At 34.3% G+C, this 26,309-nt stretch overlaps 1 pseudogene across 1 annotated transcript in view; it reads right to left on the bottom strand.

Annotated features, from left to right (window-relative positions):
* LOC143223789 (STE20-like serine/threonine-protein kinase) overlaps positions 1–26,309 on the bottom strand; it is a 94,061-nt pseudogene that overhangs the window by 15,761 nt on the left and 51,991 nt on the right. The window contains exons 12-18 of the transcript XR_013013074.1: positions 19,864–19,999; positions 15,324–16,197; positions 8,169–8,359; positions 6,440–6,564; positions 5,084–5,212; positions 4,475–4,618; positions 2,457–2,586 (exon numbers count right to left, since the gene is read on the bottom strand). The product of XR_013013074.1 is annotated as an STE20-like serine/threonine-protein kinase (transcript). The remainder of the gene's footprint in view (positions 1–2,456; positions 2,587–4,474; positions 4,619–5,083; positions 5,213–6,439; positions 6,565–8,168; positions 8,360–15,323; positions 16,198–19,863; positions 20,000–26,309) is intronic.

A 26,309-nucleotide genomic window follows, 5' to 3' on the forward strand; every position in this document is an offset into this window, starting at 1 on the left:
ATTTACACTTGACAGCTCATCACCAAATAAATCCAGAACAACAATGATACAGTAACTTTTTTTGTGGCGACTGAATATAACCTTCAAAATATTAACAAGCATTACAAGTTCAGAAGTAAGTTTAAGAGCTCCACTGTTCCACCTCAAGCTATTAAGAGCCAGCTCTTAACATCTCCATCCAAAATTACTAATATTATTTGCTGTTGTGTAAGGAACCCATCTGCTACTTCAAAGGTAGGATCCAATATGGATGGTTCATCAAAATTCTAAGTCCATTTAGGCTGGTATTCAGTTAGAAATTTTCTTTTAGAACCTTTCAAATGCAGAAATTGTCTTCCTGAGATATTGTGTTAGACTAGTGGCAGACAATTAGTGGTATTTATAATCAATTTGTTGAATAACACAGTGTTCCTCAAACCATTGTACATACAAGCAAAATAAATAAAACAGTTGGCAGTGGACCTACCAGTCAGTTGTCTCCCTCTAGTTAGTCCAAAAATAGCACACAGCCTTAGTAGTTTAGTCACAACAAAGATAGAATAATTAAGTTTGGTGACAATATTTTGATCACTGGATAGTTCAAATAATCAACAATAGTAATAACTGGAAACCTGATCTCTGATCAAATGATCAGTTTTACATAATATTAATCAGTGTAACTGCTGTTTGTAGGTATGATAACATGATTAAATCACTCAACTCTACACCAGTTTGACCTTTTCTACTGCAATATGTAAACTATTCCAAATCTACAGAAACCATAACAAACAAAATCATAATTTCATCAACTTCTTGTAGTTTGATCTTTTGTGAAAGATCATATGCAACAAGTTTATATTCTAATTCATTCATCTAAGCTCAAACGATTTTCTACTGTGTATTCTCTAATAGAGTGAATATATCAACCTACTAATGGCTCTCAATATTGGTTGGTTGGTTGGTTGGTTTGGCATTTTATGATGGAAAGCAACTAGGCTATTTGCACCAAACATCCAATAAATAGTTAAAATTAAAGTAAAATTATTAAAATTCATAAAAGGAAGTTAAGGTAAAACAAAACAAAGTTTAATTTCTGAATTAAAAACATAAATAACATTAAAACCAATTTTTATATCTAGTTTATAGCAGTAAGAGAAAAACTACAGTAAGTCAAGTTGTAAAGGACTTTCTGTAGCATAACAGTAATTATCATAACTCGCCAGGATGACTAACAGATAAGTACAAAAACCACTGTCAGTCATCTGAAGTTGACCTTTCCAGTCCTGGTTCCAAGTTATTTGGCATTACAGCCATTTTCTAATTTCAAATCAAACTGGATTGACAAGTTGTTTGTACAGTGACCACATATAACAGAACTTCATGATCAGGTTTCAATTTCCATGTAGAATTTGCAGCTACAAAATAAGTAGTGCTGAAATGTGTTCTTGTTGGTTCATCCTACTGTGTACAGTCTTGGTCTTCAATGTTTTTGTTTCCTTTAGATGTCACTCATATGAACGATCCTTTTCAAAAAAATTTGGATTAAGTAATTCAGCTATTTTACTGCACATTTTCCTTCATTCAGAGATACAGAAGTGCTTTTAGAAATTAGTTGTACTTACCTGGATTATTCGACTGTCACTCACTTTCAGTCAACCAGTAACAATACTGCAACTTTGCTCCAGTCCACCTGTAAACCCACCACACCTGAATGTGATCTGTTGTTCTTAAAAGTAATCAAAGCTAGTTTTTTATGGTTCCAGTCCACCTGTAAACCCACTACACCTGAATGTGATCTGTTGTTCTTAAAAGTAATCAAAGCTAGTTTTTTTATGGTTCCAGTCCACCTGTAAACCCACCACACCTGAATGTGATTTGTTGTTCTTAAAGGTAATCAAAGCTAGTTTTTTATGGTTCCAGTCCACCTGTAAACCCACTACACCTGAATGTGATCTGTTGTTCTTAAAAGTAATCAAAGCTAGTTTTTTATGGTTCCAGTCCACCTGTAAACCCACCACACCTAAATGTGATCTGTTGTTCTTAAAAGTAATCAAAGCTAGTTTTTATGGTTCCAGTCCACCTGTAGACCCACCACACCTGAATGAGATCTGTTGTTCTTAAAAGTAATCAAAGCTAGTTTTTTATGGTTCCAGTCCACCTGTAAACCCACCACACCTAAATGTGATCTGTTGTTCTTAAAAGTAATCAAAGCTAGTTTTTTTATGGTTCCAGTCCACCTGTAAACCCACCACACCTGAATGTGATCTGTTGTTCTTAAAAGTAATCAAAGCTAGTTTTTTATGGTTCCAGTCCACCTGTAAACCCACCACACCTAAATGTGATCTGTTGTTCTTAAAAGTAATCAAAGCTAGTTTTTTATGGTTCCAGTCCACCTGTAAACCCCCAGAATCTTAAGTTGAGTTGCTGACAGTAAAGGTAATCCCTTAATCACTTTTTTGTTAAAGTAAAACTTTTACCTCTGAGCAACTGTTGTTTCTGCTGTAGAAACTGTTTTTCTAATAAGGCTATTTTCTCTCTGTGGGTGTCTCCCAGCCGCTTCATTGAGATTTCATGATTATCATTCAGCCTCTCTAAGAATGCCCTCTCCTACAAGTCATAAATTCACAGTTATAATCTTTTCACCTGTAAGTTTTAATTCTTTTGACTGTATTTTCCATTAAAATGATTTTAATACATTTTTAATATTTTTTGAGATAATAAAAATAAATTTAAATTATATGCAATTACTGTATGTTTAATAGTTTTCAAAAACTATCTTTAACATAAATACAGAAGGCATATCACAAACATTTAGAAAATTCAAAAGTTTCATCAGCTTGACAAACCTGTCCATAAGATTTACACTAATTACTAAAAGTTATTTTTAGACAAATGCCTGAATATATAGAAATATAAATACTAATTTTATACCACATGCACATTGTTTACAGCAATCAAAGTGGAAAAAAAAAAGTATTTGATTGTCAAGAAGTCATAAATGCTTTGTCTAAGCAACATACTGACATGTGCTAAATGTGTGTCTAAATCTCTCAAACTGTTCCTTTATTCTTTTACTTTGGATGGAGTTACATATTAGAGACAATGTAATTCTGAACATTAACTTATTAAAATAAATCAATTCTACAATTATAACACAAAAGCATGCATAAACAGTTCAAAACATCCTACTATAATGGAGAAATGTCAAGGTTATCCATATGACTAAAATAATAAATTCAATACTGCCATCTGTTTGGCTGATCCCAATGGTGATGAAAGCTTATGAAATGTGATGACATCTATTGAACAGCGCCACAAACAAACTCCCATAAAAACAATTTCACAAATTTAGTATTAAAAATTCAGACAACTATATAAATAACTGTAGTATGCACAACAACCATTTCTTTATCACAAACCACAATTTTAAATAAAACAAGAACATTCACTAGGACTGTACACGAAGCTCTGATTATATCTTTATTGATGTCATATATAAATATAGTACTAGAAATGGAGTTTAAAAAACAACCTATTGTTTCAATAAACAGTAATAATTAATAAAAACACTGCAGGTTATATACAGTGAAATGAGCTCTGTCTGACAAAACAGCACAATCTAGAACATTTTCCATGCAGTTCTTCATGAAAATGTTTTGTTTACAATGAGGTATGAATATTACAGTTACTAATTACTAGCACAAATAGTCCCCAATACAGAAGTTTCTGATAGTTTTATAAATTAAACCTAAATAAATAAACATACAATTACTTCTGTACAAATTTGTCAACCTCACATGCAATCAGACAAAAATGAAATGGCATCATTCATTGTCAGCTATCATGAACAGTTTACAGATCCAGTTGAATAAACTTTGTTATTTATATTTCTCTCTAAATAAAATCCATTTTGTTAGTTGTCATGGTCATTAGGAGACTTTTCCAATACCTGAAATGAAATTATGATAAAGATCTCATCAGGAGTGACTGACTGAAGCATTGTCTGGGTTCGAGAATTATTCTGTGTTGACTTTGTTGTTTTAACAGTTCTTAAAGTTCCAATGATATAAAATGCAGGTGATAAGTCAATAACATACAATATACAGAATAAAAAAAACAACAAAATAATCCAAACTTGTATAATAATGTGAGGCTACATTGATAATGTTTACATGTACTATGAAGAAATGCTTACATTTATAAATATTTTAAACAAATAAACCAATGTGTGTGTTTTGATTACAGGGCTGATGCTCTTCTACAATGAAATAAGTGAAAATTATTTATATGATGTTTTACAAGAAACACTACAAGAACAGAAACACTTCTGTACTGCATTATTATATACAGTGTTTAACTCTAAGGTTGTACTGTGCATTGAGCTGTTCTTTATTTTAATCTGTTGTAATGTGTAGCAAAGATCAGTGAGACAAAAGTTTACACTGAAAAAAATATATATCAGTTTACTCCTAAACAATGCTCAGATGTCACTCACCCTTTCTGAATGTTCCTGGTCAAGTTTTTCTTTCCTAACCCTAAATACATCCTTTCGTTTGTCTTTTGGTAGTAGTTCTACTTCCTGTTTCAACAACTTTGATTCACTTTTCATGCTGTCCCTAAATGACTTCAACTCTCGCTCCTATCGAAATCAAAATACGATCATAAAAATATATTTAAATAGTTTGTGTATTTTTATAACAATGGCATATATGAACTCTTCATCCGAGCTATTTTACAAAGTGGGTCCTACTATACAGATATCTCAGTCACTAGGAAATAATACACCCTTCCCTTCATTTGACTGACAATCACTCATGTTGCTTCTTATTTTCAGTCTGATTGTTGAGGTTAAATTAACCCTTAACATGATATTGGTATGTCTTGAAAACTTATTTGGGTTGTTTTATAAGTTACTCTTCAGACAATTACTATAAATTTATAAGTGTGATCTCTAACAGTAAACTCCAACTTCTTATGACCTGTTGAAAACAAAACAAAACTGTCACGACTCTTTACCTTTCAACCAAGGACAAACATTAAAAATTCAACTCAAATTAGATATGTAAATCTTTCTGACATATAAAAACAACAAATAGATAGATACCTGTTCACTCCTGATTTTCTTTGATGCTACTTTCAGATCTGTTTCCTGCTGCTGCTCTGCTCTTTCTACCATCTGTTTCTGCTGCCTGTTAAGGGCTTCCAGGTCAGTGTCATAATTCCTTAGTAGGTTCTTGAAAAACACACAATAATTATTCATAATAAGCACAAATTTCTCATTCTGTGAATTGTGTTGATTGCTTAAGTGTTTACCTGTAACATGATTAGTGTCTCTTGAAAATTTACACTTACTTCTTTGACTGAAGTAGGCTTAACACTGAAATACCATAAATCCATTCATTAAGTTTTTATCTACTTCTTTTCATCGTTTAATTCTATTAGTATATTTATTAGTTAATTTAATATAAAATACTTGAATTCTGTGTTTGTAGATAATTAACTTAGGTTTTTGCTTTACAGTATTGTTCCATTTTCCAACAAATTAACATCTTAAGAGTTAACAAACACACACTACAAAGAACATTAATATTAATTTATTGGTTAGCAAATCTACCAATTGTAACACCAGTTACTGTACTGGATTTCATGTCACAAGTCCATAAATTAGATAGCCTGATAGTAATACTGAAATAAACATTCTGTAACTTACATTCCCTCCAATATTTCAGAGAGAAGCTTGATTCCTTATATTACTACAAGTTGGTGTTTGATCCCTAAAGTGAACTAAGTACAGAAAGCACAGCTTTATGCTTATCAACAAACAAGACCCATGTTACTATGTCAAACAAACAAGACCCATGTTACTATGTCAAACAAACAAGACCCATGTTACTATGTCAAACAAAGAAGACCCATGTTACTATGTCAAACAAAGAAGACCCATGTTACTATGTTAGAAATCAAATCATTTTCAAAGTTCACTTTTCTGAATCAATCTGACATTACCTTAAAATAAGCCTCCACCTTTTCTTAATAACTTTAGTCCAAGTAATGTATCATCAACTGTACTTACTTCTTGAGGAAGCTTACAGATTACAGAGAATTCCACCGAGTAATTTCTCATGTTTTTTGAGAAACTTCTTTAATAAAATGTTAAATACTTGTAAATGTGTTTTCAGGTTTACTGAAAGCTACTCCCAATGTGACAACATTGTTACTACAGCCTTCCTGCAGAGTTACTGAGTAAAGAAAGATTAAAAGGTAGATTTTTCACAAATCTTAATAGACCACAAGATAAATCAGCCTTAGTCCATAAACTATAACAAAATTATCCTTATCCACTCAATAAGTTGGTAGTAAAAAATAAGTCTTCCATTTCAAAATATAATGCAATGAACAGTGCTAACTTTGACTTTAGATTTGTGTATTACAGAAATTCCTAGTCACAAATTTTTCTTACAGCCATTTCTTGTTCAAATCTTTTTTCCTGTTGTTCTTCAGTGAACTGAGCCTTCACTGCTAAGTCTTGGAACTGTTTAGTTTCATGTTTTTTGAAGCATTTTCAGTTCTCTCATCTCTTGTTTCCTACAAAAAACAAACAGTAATCCATCATCTGCAACAGTATGATCTTCAAACAAACAAATTTTATAAATTTTAACAGATTTCCAATTGGCTAATTACATTTTATCTAAGTTTAGAACATTCTGTATTTCATGCTTTTGTTATCTCTCGTAACAATATGTAACAAAATTTTTACTCTTTCTTGTTACTGGACAGAAAGTGTTATTTCCCAATTGCTTATGCCTAAAGTAAATGAAAAGAACTATTTTTGTCTTCAAACTTTGCTTTTGTGGCCTGGGAGCATGTAACAAAAACATGATGGGAGACTATATTTGGGGGCTGATATGTGAAGGCGATTTACATTACAGTTGCAAATCTCGAAAAACTACTCAGTTCTAAACATTTCTGTATAACTTTAGTATAAATACATGTAAATCTTGATTCATAAGTTGTTTTATTCAGACCTTATGTAAATGAAAATGTGCAAATTTGCCCGTTTTTACACAGAAAATAGATTAATTTCTAAATTTCATTATCCAGGTCACAAAAGCAAAGTTTGAAGGGAATAATGGTCATTTTCTGTACTTTTACAACATAAGCAATGAAGAAATAACATGTACTATCCAGGAACAAAATTTGTGTTACATAATGTAATTAGCTAAAAATTAAAAAAAAAACTATAAAGTTTAAAAACTTTCTATATTAATATGTACTTTTTTCTTTCATTTAACCTGATTCTGATATGCAGAAAGTAACAAGTATAATCAAGCAGAATGTTCTACCTCTTTAAATGACCATCTAAAAACATAGGTACAAGTATTTCATACAGATCAAGACAATATACACAGAAAGGTTTTATACTAAATAGAAACAAAATCAAATTAAAATCAATACAAAATTTCACAGGTTTAGAAAATATTTAAAAACGATTTTAAAATGTATACACAGTATGGAAAAATTTGTAAATTTTAGTAATTTATTTAAGTAGGCACTATATAAAACTTTAAATATCTTAAGGTATAATTTCACCTATCTTCCATATGATATGAAATCTCATATAAGAAACTTTTCAATTAATTCTACCATAGTCAAATATGTAACAAATAAGAAATGAATGATTTAATATATAAGCAATATATAACAACAACAAAATATTTGGAGCTAATGTTTTAACAACTTTATGAACTTCATACATTCCTTATATAAATAGTTCTCCATATACAAAATATGGTAAATAAGAAAAAAAGTAAAACATACCACTTGAAATGACCTTCAGGATAAATGTCCTTTGAATGGACCAATAGTTTGTTTTTATAAACTTGATAAAGGCTTAACATGGTATAACTTACATACTTTCATTAATAATGTTCATTATTACATAAAATATTGTGTCTTTAACAACAAGCTAGATGGTAAGCCTAACTTTGACAACGAACATATTTTTGTAACAGTAAAATTTTTCAAAAACTACTTTACGAATCATTGAATATCAGATTCGGTAACACACATTTAATACTAAAAATTGGTCATTTATCCCAAAAGTGTTGCATCAAATCTATATCAAAAATTACAAATAACAGATTAAACAAGTCTTCCTTTATCAATACTTAACCACAAAATGGCATTACCTTAGAAAATGGTCATCTCTGATTTTGTTATCCTCATCACCATAAATTACTTTACTTTGAGTGGTAGTTACAACTACTCCATCAATTACAAACTTCCTGGTACGTTTCAATGTCTTCCGTTGGGCAGAGGTAGCATTGTTGGCTGTGTTATTAGCCTTTCTTACTATGTTTGGAAGGTTACTGTGTTGTTCCTACAACAATAAAGCTTAGGTATATATTACCAAACAACTCACGAGCATTTAAATTTTATTAAGTCACATTAAACATGAATCTAACACAATATTAACATAAAGTGAGCAATCAAATGTTTGTGCACAGTATCTGAGCACACACCTGTATACATCAGGAATTCTAGGCTATAAATCAAATTAATTGTAAACAAGTGATAAAATCAGCACTATAAAATAATAATGAAATTAATATAAATAAAAAAATACACTTGCAATAGTACTTAAAAAAAACAATGAAAACAACAAACTATCCATTACCAGAACTTGTCATCATTAACTCATAATAGAAGATGTTTTTGATCATAAGGGATATTCCATCTATCAAATACACTCCAAATGAAGACGTTGAACTGGTCAGCACTTATGAAAAATAAATTAAGGGTTAGGAATTGAGTACTTGTACCCTATCTGCAGCCAGTTTTGAGAAGGCAGTCACCCTCAATATTTAGTTATATAACAACCTTGTAGTAGAAATAAACCATCATATATTTAGACATTTGTAAGAATTACAACCCTTTTAATAATTATTATAAAATGACAAATGGTGTTATATAACTGGCAGGATCTAACAAAAAAAACAAACACCAGCAGTAGGGAAGTAAGTAATTATTGAAAACAGATTTTCAATGTAAGAAAAACATTAATTCCAATATGGTATTACCTTCTTTCACACAGAGCTAGAATTCCACATTACAAAAATGGAGGGGCCAGTGTGGATGTACAACATTGAAACTAAGCAGAAAGTGACTGCCCAAAATGAGCTCTGAAATGAGCCAAAGCACACACTTGGGTCACCACATTACTTCTGGAAGAGTTATGCCTTTCACTCTGCGGCAATATCTGTAACTGGAATTAAAGAGCAGAAATATTAACTCACCTAACCATAAATGTAGGAAAGAGACATCATGCATCCAGAATTACAATAGGAATATGGGATATTTCCTCAATCAGAGGAGCAATATACATGTCCTAATCAGTGATGTCGAGAAACCCACTTGTGAACCTGACGATGACCGAAGAAACCCAAACGAGCCGTTTTTGCATATAAATATACATGTCCTGTTGCTGAAATTAGAGACAAAGTCCCCAAACCTCAACTGTAGGAGCATGTTAGGAACCACCTGCAACCATAATTAACAACAAAAGGAGCCTCTACTGCACACAATTAGAGGAACAGGGCAATGTCATTCCAAACCCAGTATTACGAGGAAGATCCAGGTTGGTCCTGCTCTAACCGACAACTGTCCACTTGGGAATAAGCATTGGGAAGAAGTGGAAGGTGGGGAGCCAGCTTTGCTCTCTTCAAACCGAGTAGATAAATGGTAAGTTAAAAGTCTTAGGGGAAACCCTCAATGGTCCACCAGTCCAGTAACTGGGAGCTGGAAAGTGATAAGGACCCCCTTTCTCCACTTGGAGAAGAAAAACAAAGAGAAGGGAACTAAATGCAACAGAGAGTTCAGAGGACTGTCAAACTGTCTCAAGTGCAATAGTGGTCCATAATTTCCTATTCTGAAAAGCAGAACATTTCTGATTTATTCAGTAAAGAAGTTGGCAGGGATGGACACAACCAATAAATAATGCATATCTGACCAAGCAACACCCAAACACTGTGTGCGTGTGTGTGTGTGTGTGATCCTCTTAGCAATGATAAAAGAAAACAAACTAATAACCCAATCAAAGGCAAATGAACATGTACAATTGCAATGGAGAGAATTGATATCCAACTGAAGAAAACAGTCAGATCATACAGATAATGAGCAATAAGGTATTGGATGTAGTCCTCATTCTGACCTGAATAGTCTCCTCCAAAGGACAGTGAAGTCAAGCAGCTACAAGCATGGCGATATAACAGAATAGGGTACAAAGTAATGTGAAGGAGACAGAACCCAAATAGTATGGAGGGGGAGAGAAATGAGAGGGGAACACAAAACCTCAGGAAACAGAAGGTGTTAGATAAGCTACTCTCAGCTAGACAATGCACCCAAGCTTTTAACAAACAACCAGGTGAGTAACTGTGAAAGATCAGTAACAGAAAAATGGGAAGAATGGAAACCACATTGTAGGGACCACATGTGGAAGTCAGACTATCACCTTTGGTGAATGAACATGGAAAAAGGTCTTACAGATCTAGAAGATGGCAACATGTGGAATTAGTCCCTGGACTAAGGCAACAGAGCTAACAAAAGCCACATGCAAAGACAGAGGGTGGGGATGTCTGGATGAGTGATGCCTGACTGAAGTAATAGTTAAGGATAAAAAAAGTTCCAGCTTGTACTGGTCACTACAAAATCACCAGGAGGAATGGACACAGAGTTCTCTGGATTAGGGACAGAACTGTAAGGAAATGTTGAATAGGAGGGTAAGAATAAATGTGATAACTTCTCCAATCTTGTCTCAATGCATTCACTCCCAGAGTTAGTGGGTGTGGAATGGGAGATCAAAAGAAAGGTCAGTTGATGTCCAAGTTGGTGGCAAAAGCATTGAAATAAAGTGTTCCCAGCTGAAAACACAATCACTGAAAGACCTAAGGATTGAGGGACCACTCTATGGGAGAATCTTGTTTGGATGAAATAACATCTGTTCTTTGTCTAGGGCACAATGCTAGGCTGGTCCTGGTTAGGGTAGGAAGGGTAGAAAGGTAATGATTCAAGAGATATTGAGAAGTTCCACTGATTTAAGTATGTCAACTGAAGGAAACACACATAAGCTCAACCTCTGGGAATGAAATCTTCCAAGAAGCCCACATCCCCAAAGCAGAAAGAACCTCCTGAGCTGATATAGAGCTTTGTGGACTGGTTGCTCCATATCCTGAAGAGAAGGCCGAGCCCAACCAAGGTTGGAATTGAACAAAACCCCCAAATAAACAAGATAATGACTGGGGGAGGGGTAAGAACAGACTTTATGAATAATCCCACCTGTGCTGCTTCTAGGAGCAAACAAGTATGGTCTTTGGACTGTGAATGAGAAAATGCGAGTAGAATCCAGTCATCCATGTAATGAGTGTGAAGACCTATTGAGTGAAGATTTCGGGCAAAGTTCTTACCACCTAACAAAATACAGGAGCTGAGAGTGGTCCAAATGTTAAATATTCTAAATTGGAACTCTTGAGTTCTAACTGTAAATAAGAATCACCTTTGGCACTGTGAGAGCAAGCTGCAAATTGTAAAGTACAAGAACAAATACTTGACTCCAGTATTAAGAACAGAGGAAATGTGGCCAGATCAAAGGTCAGCTTTACAAATAGGAAAGAAACAAAAAAGTCAACAATGTAGCTATTAAAAAAAATGTTAGAAAAACAAAAAGTCAAAATTATACAAAAAAACAGGAGAAATCACCAGCCAAATAACTGGATCTAGCTTATAGCAAATTAAGACTAAAGTCACACCTGATTCCTAAGAAGTCTACTGGTAGTGATGTTAACTGTAATGAGAGTTAACTGTCCTTACAGCAAATAACAGATTCATATAAAGTTCTTGTGCAACTTGGTAACAAGATACAAATAAAAAACCAGAAACATTGAAACAACTGAATGCATACATAGTGAAAGAAAACTGTTTAAATGAATTCCAAATACAGACAATCACATAGTAGTCTCATGTAGTGTCTAAATGAAGCTGTGCCAATTGAAAACATAAGGACTGAGCAGGAATAGTATAAATGGAGTTAGCTACACCAATGTAGGTAATTCAATAGTAATGGTAGTGAGTAGTCACGTTACATATACACGTTCAGTAGTGCCACAAATTTGGTGAACTATATACATGGTGCATTCGGCAAGAACTTTTTCCTTTCTTAAAGTAATGTTTAAAAGGCAACCATCTTAATCATGTTTCACAAAAATTTCTAACCCAATTTTTCAATATTGTGCATGTTTCCAACAGACAAACTAAATATACACTTTCATGCAATCTAATTTTTATAACAGTTTCAAGGCAACTATTTCAATCACATGGTCACCTCTTTGCTGTGAAGATTTAAGTATCTTCTACTGAAAGTTTCAGCATCAACCATCCAAACTGCCTCTACTACCATAAACCCACTTGCAGATACACTTGTTTATTGTATGGAAATCAGATCATCATGAATATAAATCTTTCCACATTATGTCATTTCTAATTTCATTTAAAGTTGTTCAATATTTATTGCAGATTCAGATGCTATACAAATATATTCTGTTATGTTTAGTTACATCACAAATATTAATGTATATATGAAAAAAATATTTTCTTTTTAAAATGAAAAATTAGGCACAAATTCCCAGACACCAAGTGACTTGACTACCTACATAATTGCATCAAATATCTTCATCTATAGTCACCATAGAAATACAAATAACTATAAAGTTTACACTTTGTTCATTACTCTTTGACTTTTGTTTATTGACATATTACAAATGTATGTATGAATTATTTTTACATTACAATGCTTGACTAAATATACTGAAACAAAATACGTTTGTACAACATGTAAGAAATCTAAAAACTGAAGTTTTAGCTTAAATAAAACACTGCTCTTTCTTCAAAACACAAGCCATAGTCCAACACTAACCTGCTCTTTTATGTGCAAAAACGGCTCGTTTGGGTTGAGAAAATATTTTACGTAGAAGAGCGAACAACGTTTCGACCTTCTTCGGTCATCGTCAGGTTCACAAAGAAAGAGGTAACTGACTGGAAGCTGACCACATGTTTGAAAGGGGGTTGTGTAACTGAGTGTCGGAATGTAGAGGGCGGTGTTAGATGTTTGAATATATAATTTTATATTATTTATTCTATTATTTTTAATGTAGGTATAAAGGTCTTCCTTTGTATTGGTTTATTTTGGGTTTAAGTTGTTGTATAAGTAAGGCTTCTTTAATTTTACGTTTGTTTATGTTTGTTTGTTTATTTAGTATTTGAGTGTTTTCTATGGTTATGTTGTGTTTATTTGACTTGCAGTTTATTTGACAACCTTACAAAAAGAGACATTAATTCCATTAAAAACCTAAAACAAGACAAAAAACATAAAAATTCTAAAAGCAGATAAAGGTAACGCTATAGTCATAATGAACACGAATGAATACATCCAAAAAATGAATAACATCCTATCAAAAACGAACAAATTTAAACCAATACACAAAAATCCAACAAAGACACACAAGACGCAACTGAACAAATTACTACTAAAAATGAAAAAAGCCATCACAATTTCACAAACACTTTATTCCTACCTAGGTAAAACCGACTCACGCACACCACAAATATACGGCATCCCCAAACCTCATAAACCAGATTGTCCATTACGACCAATAATGTCCACATATGAATCATTTAATTACAATCTTGGTAAATACATAGCATGGGCATTCTCCAAATATGTAACATCAGCCAGCTCATTCATCAAAGACTCTTTTAATTTCAAGTCTAATCTAAATCAACTTAATCATAAAGCCTTAATGGCCAGTTTCGATGTTATATCCCTCTTTACAGAAGTTCCAACCACTGAAGCCTGCAAGATAGCCTTAGAACTCTATATCCGAGACCCTAACCCAACTATAGACATTCCCAGCAACCAATTAGCAACCCTCATAGAATTCACCACGATAAAGACAAACTTCATGTTCAACAACCAAAACTATATACAAACAAATGGCCTAAGCATGGGCAACCCAGTATCACCAGTTCTAGTCAATATTTTTATGACACAAGTTGAAACACAAGCAATTAACACAGCATTACATCCACCACTATACTGGTACAGATATGTAGATGACACGGTTATGGATTCAAATCTACAGAACACATACTTAATTTTTTCAATCACATTAACTCCATACATCCCAACATTAACTTCACATGTGAACAGGAAGAAAGCAATCAAATATCATTTCTTAACCTCAAAATTACAAGAACCGACACACAATTCAAAACAGAATTCCACCGAAAAATCACCCATACTAGACTATACATTCCTTGGGACTCAGCACATGAAACAAAACAAAAACTCAACATACTAAGAAACCAAATAAACACGGCCACAAAACTATGCTCACCAGATAAAATTAAGGATGAATTAGACAAAATAAAACAATACTTCATCAACATCAATAAGTTTACCCCACAAACCGTAGAAAACATTATACGCACACACCTAGACAGAAAGCAAAATCAACCAACTAAAGTAAATATATCTCACGAATCAAAAAATCACGAAACCATATACTGCTGTATACCATATATTCCTGACATCAGCAAACAAACAACCAACATTTAGCAAAATTTGGTAACAAAATATGACATTCCAGTTAATACCAAATTTATTCAAAAACCAGGCACAAAACTGAGGTCTATACTATGTAAAAACTACACTGACAAACACCACACCAACATTATTTACAAAATACAATGTGATAACTGCCACGACTTCTATATTGAGAAACAAGTAGAAAAATGGAAACCAGATTCAAAGAACATAAAAAGTCACCTTCACACGTTTTCGAACACTGCAAGTCAAATAAACACAACATAACCATAGAAAACACTCAAATACTAAATAAAGAAACAAACATAAACAAATGCAAAATTAAAGAAGCCTTACTTATACAACAACTTAAACCCAAAATAAACCAATATAAAGGAATGCCTTTATACCTATATTAATATAATAAAATAAATAAAATTATATATTCAAACATCTAACACCGCCCTCTACATTCCGACACTCAGTTACACAACCCCTTTCAAACATGTGGTCAGCTTCCGGTCAGTTACCTCTTTCTTTGTGAACCTGACGATGAACAAAGAAGGTCGAAACATTGTTTGCTCTTCTATGTAAAATATTTTCTCAACCCAAACGAGCCGTTTTTGCATATACATTTCTCAACAAGTGGGTTTCTCGACATCACTAACCTGCTCTTTCTTCAAAACACAAGCCACAGTCCAACACTAACCTGTTCTTTCTTCTTCCTCAACACGACCTGGTTTTCTTCCTTTTCTTTATCACTACTTTCTCTGCTTCCTGTACTACCTAACGTAGATACACTTTCTGTGTCTGATATTTCTTTTTTGTGAGACAACAAAGTAGAGTTTGTTGTCACGGATATTGAGCGGCGTGTCAAACCTTCATTCTCCGCAGGTGTGGAGGGAGCAGTGCTGGGAGCACTTGCTGGTAGTTTTCGTTCTGATTCTACATAACCCGGAGATACAGGAGGTGATGGCAACGAGGAGGAACCCTTCTTTAAATTAAGATTCACCTTAATTTTAGGTTTGTCTTCAGATGAGGCACTTGATGTAGAAGTTTTAACAGAACTTTTATCAATACTTGTGCCATCATCAAACACTCCACTACTGTCCTCTGTTTTATTAGTTTCTTCAAGTTTTTCATCAAGTTTCAATTCATCAAATCCTATTGGCTGTTCATCAGATAACTGTTCACTAATAGAATTGTTAATAACCACTACTTCACTTTTGTTTTCGATGGTTAAATCTTTTGATTCTGAGGCTTCGTGCTGAATCACTACCACGTTATTGTCATTCATCCCAGATTTTAGTTTTTGCTGTTCATTTGTACTAGCATCTTCCAACTGGAAATCTAAGTTGTCCACATCTGTGGACTCAGTGGTGGTACCTTCAAGTGCTAAAGAAGAATCCTTCACTTGTTCATTCTCTCCAACTGTAACTATGGAGACATGACTTGTGTCACAGGACTCTGGGCTGTCAATAGGCCGACGGTCAGCCTCTTCAGTAACTTCTACAAAACTGTGGCTAGATGAAACTGTAACTTCATGAGAGCCTGGCTTCCATGCAACATCAGGGCTTTTCCTGCTATAAACAAAATTTATTTCCACCATGTTATCCTACTCATACTATTACAACAGTTAAACATTATATTATCATAGAATCCAGATGACAAACTGCACACTTTAAAAGCATCTTATATACTTAAGCAGATCACTGATAAATTTACATAACTCAAGGGAAATGAAAAGTCAGGTCACAGGTCAAAGGGCATGTCATCATATCTGTCGACCTGCATTAATTTTATTGAACTAATATTTTATGAATTTATAAGTTTGGTGTCAAGTTGTAGTTTATAATTCATATTTTAGTATTATATATCAGTTAATTTCTTAATTTAAAAGGAAATAGAATAATTTATACTTGGGTATGTTCTTTCAATGTGTCATGTGGCATGTTGAGTGCAGCAGTGGTTCACATCAGATATTTCTGATGTCAAAATACTAACTCTATAGTCAGGGGGTGTAGATTTTTTACACCCGAGGGGGGAAATGATTTTTGCAACCACTTATGCAGGCTGTTCAATTTACAAATTGGTAATCTCTGATTACTGAACCTGAAAGCTGTAAACATGCAGTCACAGAGTAATCTTGTTGCCTCAATACTTGCATGTATACTTAGGCCTACTGACTGATACTTACAAACTATCGCTTAGATCGAAAAGCTTAGAAGCACGCCCATATTAAAGATGTACATTTTGGCTACTGAAAAAGCCTACATCTAGGCCTAATTATGTAATTTGATTGGTAAGAACATGAGAATCACAAGAACAAACACAATTTGTAGGCCTGTGATGCAAACAATTCAACAGACCAAACTGTAGGGAGGGGGGGGGATGATGGTATGCACCGTAACCCCCACCTAGAATGAAGGGAGGATGTATCCCCCATCCCCCCCCAAGATCTACACCCCTGTATATAGTTTAATACAAATAACAAACTGAAATTACCAACATTTACAATCTACAATACAAAATAAGAACCTCATATTTAATATTTGTTGAGATATGGCTCATGTACTGAATCAAACAGCAACCCCACTCACCCCTTTCCATTTTTGAAAATCGTTCTTTATATACATTTATTTTGATATATGACATGTGAACAACCAATCAAGAGCTCAGAATGTCTCCCCCCCCATTCCCTTTCTCAGCCATTTTAATGTGCTTGGAAGCCATCTTGTTCTTTCAAACCAAGATTACAAATAGGTCATCTCTTAAAATCTCTTTGAAATTAAATATTTGTTCAGACAAAGTACAGCTTAGTCACTAAGTTTCATAAATTAGAGTAAAACTCTATGGTATAAATATAGTTACTCAGGATGTTTCTGGTTATTTCAAATGTATACATAAAACATAAGTTATTTCATGTCCTCACTATGCAAAATATGAAAAGGCTTAGAAACCTATGAAGAGAAGCAAATGAGTACAAAAGTTGTTATTATTAGAAGTTATATTGTTTACTCTATTTATTGACTTTCTTTGTTTTAAGGAAACTAACTTAGAACTTGTTGGTTAATTGTAATAACTTTATATACATATATAATGTATAATAACACTGCACAACAATTTTTTTTTTGAAGTTTTGCTTACTGTGACAGGTACCTGGTAGGTATGCACAAATGTAGTTTTGGTTTTGCTTCATCACGTATGAACTCTGAGAAATAGACAGTTAACTGTTTACCGGCAATAATATATTTAATTGCATTTATGTTTCTAATATGCTATTAAGTTCAACATAATTAAAAGTATTTTGCTCCTGATTTTCGTTTGTATTCAATGTCCAGTGCATCATATTACAGTGTCCAACAGTAGTCAGCAAGCATTGATGGATTCCAGTTGTCCTGATATCGTTTTTCCATTGTATCAAAACTTGAGATTTCGATGAAACAGTACGTGATGGACAAATTTGGATGTGATTTTCATGATCATCAGCCAAAAATCTATAAGGAACACCCAACAGTGTTCAAGAAACAAAAACTTTGTTGTGCAGTGTAATTGAAACGTGACTGAATTTTCAAAATATTAATCCACTACAGCACAGTTAAGACAGGTCATTTTGTAAAAGTTAAAGGTCAGTTTGTATCATTAGATAAGATAACATAATTGTACGTATACTATGTCACTGTAACTTCTGTAATGTTAACCAGACACAACTGGAAAGTCAACATAATCATGTTAACAGATTTAAACTACTAAGACTAAAAATTTGTTCTTTCAGATTATAATCTGCAGTAATTCTAGAAGGAATAAGACATGATTTATATTTATTTCTTAATTTTTTATCATGGTTATGAAGTCAGTTAAACTGACAGATCCCACATAGTGAGGGTATAGAAAATAAAGTGTTACTGAAAATAGGCATTTAAATTGTATTCAGGAGATTTCAGAGATTATACAAATAATATCCGAGATTTCAGGGGCACAGAATAGTTTTTAATCATAACATGGTGCTTGCACTAGCAGCTAAACAGACTTGATGTTTTCACAAATAAATCTTTACTAAAAATACTTCACTTAAAAAAATTGATTTTTTGTGTACAATAGACTTGAAATGTTTGCTCAAATATCCACCATATTTTGTGAAGGTACACATACAGCATTAAGTTACAGTATAAATACTTAACTCACGTATATTATACTGAGACCTCTGCAAAAGGGTTAAATCAACTAATGGTGAATGATATCCCACTACACATAGCAGAATCTCATTTATCTGTGCCCTATTCCTCCATTATAATTGTTCCCCACACCATTATTATTTACCAGTATAGATGTAATGAACCTGCAAGCGTTCCACACATACACACACAAGTAAATTAATAAACAATGATTCATTCTACAACATATTTCACTTACTACCTTGTGAACCAGTACCACTTTAGTGTATTTACAGATATGGGAAACCCTAAAAATAAAATTAACATATAACTTTGAAACAGATGCTAGACATTGTCAAAACGACTTAAAAAAAACAACAACAAATATTATAAAGACCCTAACCTATGGTACCTACATGTAACAAAATGGATCACTGTGAGAGTAAACTAATTCTAAAGCACTGCTGTCTTTGAAACTGTTACAGACACCTTCACTACAGTTTTTGTTTCATTTTCTGTATATTTGTGCATTCTAATCACAAACATTGATGCCATATTTATCCATGGATTACAGAATGAAAACCTTCGTTTCCAAGACACAGAGTTTATCATTTAAAGAATAATCATACTTACATGTTTTCCTTCTCTTTCTGCTCTCTGATAGCTTCATCAATCAGTAGGTTAACTGATCATACTTACATGTTTTCCTTCTCTTTCTGCTCTCTGATAGCTTCATCAATCAGTAGGTTAACTAATCATACTTACATGTTTTCCTTCTCTTTCTGCTCTCTGATAGCTTCATCAATCAGTAGGTTAACTGATCATACTTACATGTTTTCCTTCTCTTTCTGCTCTCTGATAGCTTCATCAATCAGTAGGTTAACTAATCATACTTACATGTTTTCCTTCTCTTTCTGCTCTCTGATAGCTTCATCAATCAGTAGGTTAACTAATCATACTTACATGTTTTCCTTCTCTTTCTGCTCTCTGATAGCTTCATCAATCAGTAGGTTAACTGATCATACTTACATGTTTTCCTTCTCTTTCTGCTCTCTGATAGCTTCATCAATCAGTAGGTTAACTGATCATACTTACATGTTTTCCTTCTCTTTCTGCTCTCTGATAGCTTCATCAATCAGTAGGTTAACTGCTTCTGCCGTTCTGAGTTTTTCATATTCTTCATCCACATCTTCTGACTCACCACTTGGTTTATCTTCACATATTGATGTACCTTTGTTGTAAGAAGATAGAGTTCACAATCCAGATAGTCTGGTATGTACTAAAAGTTTTCTTTAGACTAAAGATAACACCTGAACTTGGCCTTAAGGTCTACTACTTTTATCTCTACTACTGTAGTCAAACTATACGGTACAGTTACTAGCATAAACCAAGTGAAATTATATACATTTTCAACCAACTCTCTACTTTAATAACACAAACACATCAAAGTCTGACAACCTAATATACATGTATTGACAAACACTTCATTAGCTAGATTAATATTTATTGTCTGTTTATTAAATATTTTACTAATAATAAAATCAAAATAGTTCATTCTAAGTATTTCATACAAAACGTGAGACAGGTTAAGAAATTAGTTATTTTTAATACTTCAAAGGTTCATAGTTCTTATATTTACAATTATTTAGCTTTTATTACAATTCTTATAATATTTTTTTTTTTAATTCGGTGTACTAAACTGCTGGATTTTAGGTATACTGTTAAATGGAATATTATCTTGCTGGACTATTAACAATATCAGTTAAAGATGTAGTTATGGATAAGTACACACATGTAAAATTAACAAACTGATACAAAAGTCATCCTTCCTTTGTACTGTGATGTTCTAAACTATAGTACACAAAACAGATTTGTCACAAATATAATAACTAATCAAAGTTACAATTTTATTAACCTAAAAACATTTCTGTTGGGTACCTCCACAAACAAAAATGAAATCTAGCAACAAAAGACTACCACCTATAGGTGGGTGACACAACCTACATATACATTAACTCTCCCCAGGTGCCTACATTCACAATAACTATTCTTTAACAAAACAACAGAAACAGTCATCTAATGTGGGAAGAACAGGTGACAATGTGTGAGAAGATGAGTGTATAACAGAAATGTATTTTCTGTTTAGGAAATTTTGAGCTTTTGAAACAATACTTAATCTCCTCACCCAGGATTGCTAGAATCACATGTTAAAATGGGATAGTGACCCTCTGCAAAATTTTCAAAACCTAGATGAGCCCACTTCAAAAAGTGCCCAAAAGGAAAGCTCATGCAGTGTAAAATCTGATGGCAAGGACTCCATACAGCATATCTGTGGGAGACCTTATCTTGACCAAAATATATTTTAACTGAAATGTGTAGAGGAGAGGAAAATAAATCCAAAGTGTCAGATGGATGGACGTAATGAGAAGACTGCTGTCCAAGCACATGCACACAAGTTGTCAGTGAGCTATATATATAGTTACACATTACACTTGTACAGGGTAACCCCTACCACACTGACAGGACCATCCTCTTCCTGTTAAGCAGAAGCAATAAGATTCTCCATGATCCCTCCACCATAACAGCTAGGACGTAGTGAATAGCAAGAGTATTCTGTGCTCCACTTGACAAAAGGAAGAGGAAAAATTTGCTTTGGAGACACCCACAGAAGATTTCCATTTGACTACCAGACAGAAATATCTGCTGTAGATAGTGTAATGGGTGAGACACACATCCCCATTTTTAAAAGTAGGTAATCAAGAGCTAAAGATGTAACAAGACACTTCTCTGGTGCATGGCTTTTTCCATGACAGACCAGATCAGACAACTGAGTATATAAGTATCCCATGAAATGGTCTTGCAGGACACTCCTTTTACAGTCAGCACTGGTAGAGCTAAGGCAGACGGTTTAAACAACACTAACCATCTGGCAAAAACCTGAATGATAAAAAGGAAAAATAAATACACTGATCTATCTCAAAGATGGTGGAGATTGATCAAAAAATGGTGATCAGTGGAAGAAGAAACGATCAGATAGTGTGTGTAATGAGAGATGAAATTGTGGGAAGCCATTTACATGCTTCCTCTAGAGCAGTGGTTCTTAACCTGGGTTCAATTGAACACCAGGGGTTCGGTGAGTCAGTCTAAGAGGTTCAGCAGAGGTCAAGACACACACTCGTATGATTTGTGACGTCATGCTTTACTTGGCCATCATTGGCTGCAGCTGATCGCGTCACATCATTTGGTCTTAATATCTGTGCTGCAGGGAACTTTGTCTGCTTAGCAGTTGACTTGTGACCGCAGTAATTGTGCATCATTTGTGATTTTTTTTTCCTAATCTTTCAATCCCTTCACACTATGTCGAGCAAAAACAGAAAGTGGTCGGACGAATACGTACAATATGGATTCACGTGTATAACAGAACATGATGGGAGTCAGCGTCCTCAATGCATGATTTGCAATGCCAAGTTGAGCAATTCTAGTCTAGCACCGGCAAAACTAAGATAACACTCCCTAAAGCTGCATGGAGATGGGAAATACAAGAACACAACGCTTGCTGAATTCAAGGTAAAGAGAGCCAGGTTCGATGAAAAGGCTACTTTGCCTGTTCTCTGCTTTGTACCCATCGACAAACCGATCCTCACAGCGTCATACAAAGCTGTGTACTCGATTGCAAAGCACGACAAAACACACACCATTGTTGAAGCACTCGTAAAACCAGCTGCATTGAAGATGGCGAATATCATGCTGGGAATAGCTGTTGAAAATTAGTTATCCCAAATTCCTCTTTCAAATGACACCATTAGCAGTAGAACAGATAACATGAGCAATGACATCTTGGCTCAAGTAGTTGCAGATCTGATTTCAAGCCCAGCAAAATTCAGCCTTCAACTCAACTAGACCACTGACGTTTCCAATCTAAGCCAACGTGTTGTATTTGTGCGCTACGTAAAGAACGATGAGATAAATGTTATTTTGTAAGCCTCTTACAACAACAATTAGGGCAGCTGACATGAAGAAACTTGTGGATGACTTCTTGAGAGACAACGATCTTTCATGGGATATTGTTTCTGCAGTTTGTTCAGATGGAGCTTTAATCACACTGGGACAAAACTCTAGTTTTGGTGCACTGGTGAAAGTCAATGCACCACACATCATTGTAACGCACTGTGTTCTGCACAGGCATGCATTGGCAACAAAAACCTTTCCTTCAAAACTGGCAGAAGTATTAAATATTGTAATGGAATGTGTGAACTTTGTGCAAAATAGTGCCCTGAAGCACCACATCTTCAAAGAGCTGTGTAATGAAATGGGCTCTGAATTCAAGGTACTTCTGTACAATTCTAACACTTGATGGTTATCCAGGGGAAAGGTGCTGAATCGCATTTTTGCCATGAGCATGGAATTAGCCCTGTTTTTGTGAGAGCACCAACACTACCATGCAGATTGCTTGAAAAATCTGAGTTCATTCTCATTTTGGCGTACATAGCCAATATCTCCAATACTCTCAATCATCTCAATCAACAGATGCAGGGCGGTGGAGTCAACATCATTGAAACAGAAGAAAACCTGAAGGCTTTTCAAAAAAAGCTACCATTATAGAAATGACAAACAGAGAATGATAACTTTGCAAACTTTCCTTTGCTAGTCGACTGTGTAAATAAGATCAAAGATGTGTCTGAAATCAGAGGCACAGTCAGGCAATGAGAATGATGAAAAAAAAGAGAGTGGAAGAGAGTCAAGAGAACAGGAAGCACACTACAGTACAATGAAAGGCAAAATGTAGCAGCCAAAACCATTCCTTAACCAGCAATGGCAGAAACCAACAAATGATGGTCATACAGCCAATTCAAAAATGCATAAAGATGAAGCACATTAGAAATGGCTGGGAGGAAAGTAGCAGTATATGGATCAATAATGAAAGACTACCACTATTGTAAATAAATGAAGTGGAAGGTTGATGGAAATGTGAAAAGTTAGTTACACAATAGGTAGTTTGGTTTGATGGGCAATGGACCAGATAAATCCAATACATAAAGACAAAGAGATGACATCCCTTAAAGAAAAAGGAACTTGTGAATATGAATCAATAATGAGGAGAAATTGGTTGTATGAAAGGGGGGGTCTCTATGTTAAACAACAAAGCAAAGGAAACTAAGGCTGAGTTGGCAAAAGACGTACCATAGGAAAATAAGCACACAGAAAAAGACAAGACCAGCCCTGGCTAAGAGTTAACATCATCCAGAGCCAAAGAATGAGAAATGGGACAGAGATGGAAGAATCAGAAAAGAAAATATTGGAGTCAATAGAGATGACAAAGGTATCTACAATGAGCATCCCCAACACATGCCAAACTATACAGGTCCAGGTAGAAGATGAACTTGTTATGAATGAGCCCAAAAGTAATGGTTCCTGAAATAGGCATCCCTTGATAGTAGATGTACGAAATGACTATTCATATGTCAGGGTAGACTGTGATTAATCCACCAGAAGTGGGAACATGCTCAATGAAAAGTGAGAAATTCAAGCACACTAAAGTGGAGAGAATACTCATCCTGCATCCAAATGACAAAAGTCATGTTGTCATCTAGAGATACCCCTTAATCTGAGAAGGAAAGAGTACTGAGGAGACAGGTTGGGTTTGGGAATTGGTAAGGGAATGCTGGAAGTATTATGGGTGCAGTTCAGACACCATAAGAATTCCTTTAGAGAAGGAAAAGTTCACAAATGAGGACAAAGAAATACAGTATTCCAGAAAAGCCACAGTCACAAAAGTGAAAGATCCCCTCACACAGAACGAAAATGAGAACAGCAAATCCTGGTGACCGGATAGTCCATAGCTTGAAAGCATAGAGAAGGTTAATTTGGCTGAAATAAGAGATAAGGAACAGATATATCAAATAGGGTGTGAAAAATAATTTGCATATGTTGGTAAGTCACTAATCATGCAGCCTCCTACAAAAGAGATATGCGAGACGTGGATATCACCCAAAGATTTATCAACAGAAGTCAACAGTCTAAGAAAAGTAATGACAGTTACAGGCTGTAAAAGATGGCTAGCAAAAGCTCATATCATACAAATAGAAATATAAAAAAAAAAAAACAATGTTATGACAAAGGGAAGAATAAAGAATTAGAAGATGCAAGTTTGATAGATGGACCATAGAAAGCATTTCAACAATGGGTCAATAGGGATTTGGAAGAAGATATGACACACTAACCACAGCCTGCAAACTGGGTATAAAAAGCCAGAGATGAGATCAAGAGGAAAGAAGAAAAAGAAATGAAAAGAAATGGGGAGAAAGACTGGTGAAAGTAAAAAAATGACTTGTCAGAAACATTGACCAACACAGTTTAAGAGGAAGAGACATATACACAAGGCCAGAAGTGCCAATGACAAGAAAAGCAACGAGTCAGATGTCAAGTAGCAAAAGGATGTAAAAAACCAAAACAAGGAGGCCTAGAACCTGTAATGGGAAGGGCAATGGTAAATTAATCCAAATGAGGAACAGAAGGTAAAAGGCATGTTCAAGAAAGGAGATAAACCTGGGAAGATAATGAGGACCAAAGGTCATATAACTTCAATCCAGACTTCCAGTGAAACGCAACCACCACCAAAGACATCCTTCATGAAGAAAGGAATCCCAGTAAAGAATGTGCAAAAAGAGAAGGAAGCTTATAGTAAAAAGGAACATAACTGGGCCTAATGAGTCCTAGCAGAGGAACGAAATCAGGAGAGACAGAAAAGAAGTGGAAAAGTCTACACTGGCAGAGAGAAAAGAACAAATTATACAAAACGTTTCCTAACCACAATAAAGGGCGATGAAAAAAACCTTTGTTGATAATGCAAAATTAGGAAACCAGAGAATGAAACAGAATGCAGACCAAATAGATACCAAAGACAAAGAATCTAGAAAGGAATGTATGATAATGTCTACAAATCAAGACAAATGAGTCATGAATGGAAGGGGGAAAGAAGGCATTTGGGTGTGAGTGAAAAAATGTTAAAGGATACACCACAAACCCCTATAAAGAAACAGATAGGAGCAACAACCTAAACTCCAAGAAGTATATTCACGTAGTTATGAATGAAAAATATTAAAGAGCACAAGTTAAACATAAGGAAAGAAATATAACTGAGAATGAAATCCTAAAACAATATTGGAAGGTCAAGGCCATTTGGTAAGGCATTAACCAAAGCAAATCAAGTTAAATTCATAGTCCAATAGATAATTCCTAACTGAGAGAAAGGACAATGGTTGACTGAGAGAATGAGGAGGACCAGTAAGCATGTGGTATTGTTTGTTTGGTTTTCAGTTAATACTATTTTACATTATTCCAATAATCTATATGATCAAAAAGTTATGTTCCTGCTACTGAGGGTACCTACAACTGTCACTAATTTGGAACTACTGAAATGCACCTGGCTTGTAGCACTGGCTGCCATTTCTTTGGAGCTACTTACCAGAGGGAGAGGAACTGGCTGACAGCACTTGTCTTTGTGCTTGTAAATAACAACGTTATCAGAAACATTACACTAA

The sequence above is a fragment of the Tachypleus tridentatus genome, chromosome 8 (assembly GCF_004210375.1).
Source record: "Tachypleus tridentatus isolate NWPU-2018 chromosome 8, ASM421037v1, whole genome shotgun sequence".
NCBI lineage: Eukaryota > Metazoa > Arthropoda > Merostomata > Xiphosura > Limulidae > Tachypleus > Tachypleus tridentatus.